We start from the raw sequence: 4762 nt of genomic DNA on the forward strand, positions 1-4762 counted from the left end.
ACCAGCTTCTGGTCCTGTAATTAATAACTGCATCATCAAGAATGTGCTAGGGCTCAAATTGATACTGAACAGGGAGCTTAACATTGACAGCTCTGAATGGGTTTTAGAATACTTTGTTTTTCAAATACTGTTTCAATATAGTTTTAAGTTATATTGCTGCCTTGATAGAGAGTTGTATATTCAAGGCATTCACAGGATTTGTCTCATGCCTACAAATATATAGCAACCTGAAATTATTTCTGGTTAAATTAATTTTATGATGTGGAAATTAGTAATTTCACACAGATTTATTCAATTGTATGTGACTGTTTTTTAAATTCCACTACAGCTCCAACGCATGCTCATTTTTTGTTTGGCCTAAGTATTTATCCAGTTTTTTGATGACTTCAGTCCAACAAAATAATCCTATTAGCCTCACTGTGCCTCAGTTTCTTTATCTGAAGATAACAATAATCCCCTCATCAGTGAGGGATTTGAAGTTTTCTGCATCAACATTTGGAAAACATTTTCAGATCCTTGAATGAAAGAGGCAGGGAATTTAAGTTATTGTTCAATTGAGACACAATGTAAAAGGGATAGTCATTTGTTTCCAAAATCCATTTTCAGTGAAATCCAAGAAGAAAGATTTTTAAAAAGAATAATGATGGAACTAGAATTAATTGTTGGAATTACAGGCTAATATGCTGAACTAATTAAGCCAGCAAAGAGTTCCATTTATGTTTGCCAAAGATTTTCTTTGAATTGAAGATACTGAGTACCTCATCAAATGAGAGAAGTGAAAATATGAAGCATAGGTTAATCTTCAAAATAGAGTGGGTGAAAGGGTCCAGAGGCAAGTGCTGAAGTCAAATATTTACCACTGCAATTTAATTTTCCACTTTGAAACCCCAGAGATAATTAGAATTATTCTCATTTGTCTCCCATGTCAGCATGATTTAGGATTCTACTTAAAGTGCAAAGAAAAAAAAAGTACATGTTGAAGCAAATTACACCAACAATCTCAATGTCACAGAGTGGAAAACCAGAATATGCCACATAAGAAATCATCACAAGGTGGTGGATCTGGCTCTGTAGTTCATTTGGGCCATTCTCAGGACAGCTGTGTGGAAGGTGAAGCTCTGTAAGCACTCAGCGCACCTTCAGGGCTGGTTTAGCTCCCGGCCAGACATGCAGAACTGAAAAGAACATTTCAGCAGCCACCAAAAAATAACAACACCCTAGGCAAAACTCCTCGCTTCTTGGCAGTCGTGCGTTCTCCTCACCGAGGCGTGGTGGGGTTGGCACAGGACCCTCTGCGGTGGGTTTTCCAAATGTAAGAACTGCAAAAGCCTGACGGCCTCCATGGCTGCCCTGCAACACGTGACCAGAATGAGGTCTGTGCTTCGTGCCTCGCACCTGGCTTCATTCCTCACGGATACTGGCATCGTATAGCTAGAATATGGCATAGCTAGAGGAAAAAAATCAAGATGCTGTTTATCCTATAAATTACTGTATACATTTCATTATCATACAACGTGTAGTATATTAATTAGCTCTGTTACATTCTTACGAGCCCACTACCAAGTGGAATAATACCAACTATTTCATACCGCTTTAAAGAACAATTATAACCATGAAGAAACCCAGGCTGTTTTTTCCCCAGCTTCCCACCAGGTCTTATCACCCAGGAACTCTGTGGCTCATCATTCAGACTTAGTGTCACTGCTGTTACATCGAAAACCTTGTTTATGGGCGAAGAGGAAACACAACTTGTATTTAAAGCCAAAAATTCATTTTTAGTGTAATTGATATCTTAGCCTAATCTAAGAACCATTATTAACCCAGGTCTGACTATTATGGGAAAAGAAAGAATACTTCTATGCCGAAAAAGTTTAAGTAATAATAATAGTAATAATGCAGTTAAAATTATTATATAAACTGTTACTATTTTTACCCCTTTTCACCTGTGCAACGCTCACATTTCCACTGCTCCCCTGGGCCTGATGGTCGGTGGTCTCGTGCTGGTGTGTGTGAGGAGCTGTTAAGGCAAGTCAGCGCATCTGGAGTCATGGGCCCGGAAGAATACAGTGTTGATGTTTTCTTCTCCCTCACTCTAGGATCAATTTGGGGTAATTTTTATACGTTTAGCACACTTTTACACCTTGCTTTTTCTTCATGGATTTGCAGTTCCATGTTACTTCTAAATTCAATATATATGGTGTTTTACATATGTTAGGTACTTGGTTTCAGTTGTCTTTGCTACCCATGAATACTGTTTTTGTCCAGCACTAGGTCTGCGAGTCTTTAACTGATGGTGACTCTTTTGTAGCTATGGGGTCTCCAGCACCAGGGATGTGCCCCATCTCTCCTCATCCCACGCCTGTACTCCGTTTCTCAAGGTCTCTGCATTTCTCTGCACTACATCATTACATACATCAGTTGTGATTTTTTTCTCAGTGGTAGGAAATTGATTGGACTTTTTCATCTGTTTTAAAATCTGAATGTGTGTGCAGCAAAAAGCTTGATGAAAGGAGTGCATCCTGCACGTGGAAGATGGAAGTTCTTTAATTCCTGGTGGAGCGCTGTAGGAAATCATTGGTCACATGGTGTATATTTGGCTGAGGTTCCCAGAGATGGGCCGATTCTCCTCATCTGGAAAGCTCCGTGAAGAAGGCTTCCTCCTCCACCTGCAAGGCACAGTTTCCCTCCGAACCAGACCCATCTGTCTCAGGTGTGAAGGAACCTTCTCGGGAAGTCTCTTCTACAGCCTTGCACAGTTGCTTGGAAAGAAAGCCCTGCTTTGTGCAGGTGGCCTTCATCCTTTTCAGCGACAGTGCTGCTCTAAGAATTGGGCTTCTTGCTGCGGTCCTTTCCCCAAAGACGATACACCGAGATGTCTCAGTGGTTTTTTATAAATACCAAGCAGAAACACAGCACAGTCACTGGCATAAAAAAATGTCAACAAAGGTCCTAGCAGCAGGAAAAACTGATTTGAGGGGGAATCACAGAATGAAGCAAAAAATGCTGGTCATGTTTACGTAAAAAACCAAAGATTTCCAATTGCTCGACTTCGAGGCTTCAGGAGTTAGGAGGCAGGTACTCACCTACGTGTCTATAAACATAGTTGCACTCCACAGTGAGGAGATAAAAAAAGGCAGAGGATATTGTTACAGGAAAGAAGAAGCTTTTGATTCTGTGTATTGAAAATACACAGAACAGAATAATGAGTATTAGCCTTAGAAGTGAAACATGGTTAGTTTAAAAGCAAATTAGGACAATAAAGTGGAGTGGGGGTAGAAGACTTGTAGGAATGCTGCAGGCCCCCTAACACTCAGGTGTCTGAGAAGATGGATGATAGATAATATGACTAACGTTTGGTTAATGAGGATGAATAGATGCAATAACGACATGACCCTCATTGCTGTAGGGAAATAATAATGGCATTTTGTGTAACAGTGACATGAGTTTCTCTCCTGATTCTGAGTTCGCTTATACAGACTAGCAATGAAATGAACTTGGAAAAATCAAAACTCCGTCTGCAAAGGAAAGTGAATGGGCCATTTCAGGTCTACCAATTCTGAGGGCCGTAGGCAAGGTAAAGACTCATTTGAAATCAGGCTTCTACAGAAACAGTTTTGCTACAAATTTCTTGTCTAATATCCCTTTAAAGACAATCTTTTACTAAATAATTTTTTACTTAGGTTTAGAAAGCAGTGAGAATACATATTACGTTTGAAGAAGTGCTTTTATTTTACCAGATGGAGGGGGAAAAAAAAAAATCCCTCCTTCTACAAAATGACTAGAATAACAGCTGTATTCCAAGTCATGATACAGATTCAATGATTGTGTGTTACTTGATCAGCTACTGGAAGCAAACACAAAAGCGTGTGATGGGGTACAAATAGGCATGTTGTGAACATGATTAAAACGGACTTGAGCTGACAGGTGCAGGAACTTCTCTGCTGGGAATGTATTTATTACTATTATTTACTATGATCTATCACCAGGATGTCCGAGTGAAGGACAAGGATGGGGCCAGCTGCGCTGGATGCTCTTTACTCAGTACTGAAAATCCAGCCCTGCCTCCAAGTTTACAATTTAAACCGCGGCAGATCCCGGACCTGGTGTCACTCAAACCTATTGCGGAGAGCAGGATTTACTGCTTAGCATGTGGCTGGCTCCAGCTTCCTTCAGCAGTTTCCACGGCGTGGCTCCGCGACCCGTCACCACCCCGAAACCAGCCCGGCTCCCCACAGGCCCCAACGGGGCGGCTCCTCCGCCTGGGCCCGGTGACCTCTCAAACCTGCAGCCCCGCCACGGCCCGGCGCTCCGGGCTACCCCTCGGACACCCAGGCTCGGGCCGGGCCTCAGGCGGGCCCGCTTGGATGCCCCGACAAGGCGAGGCCTCCCCCGGCCCGGCCCCGGGGTTTGGCTTCAGAGCCGGGCGCTGCCCCGGGCCGCAGGGGAGGGCCCGAGCGGCGGGAAGGGCGCGCGCGCGCGACCTCCGCGTCGCCCCTTCCGGGCCACCGTAGTCGGCGGGGGACGCGAGGGCGCGCGGGGGCTGTTGGGACGGGCTGGGAAGTTGGATGCGGCGCGGAAAGTCGGCCCCTGAGGGAGGGCGCGCGGGAGGGCGGCGCTCATTGGCCGGGAGTGCGGCCCGACCCCGTAGAGAACTGAGAGCAGGAGCGCCTGAGCCAATCGGGGCGGCCGGCGCCTGGTGGCGGGCCCGATCCTTGAGGAGGCGCTGGGCCGGGCCGGGCCAGGACGGCCCGGGAGGGGAAGG

Source organism: Pelecanus crispus, chromosome 1 (genome assembly GCF_030463565.1).
Source record: "Pelecanus crispus isolate bPelCri1 chromosome 1, bPelCri1.pri, whole genome shotgun sequence".
In the NCBI taxonomy this organism is placed as follows: Eukaryota; Metazoa; Chordata; class Aves; order Pelecaniformes; family Pelecanidae; genus Pelecanus; species Pelecanus crispus.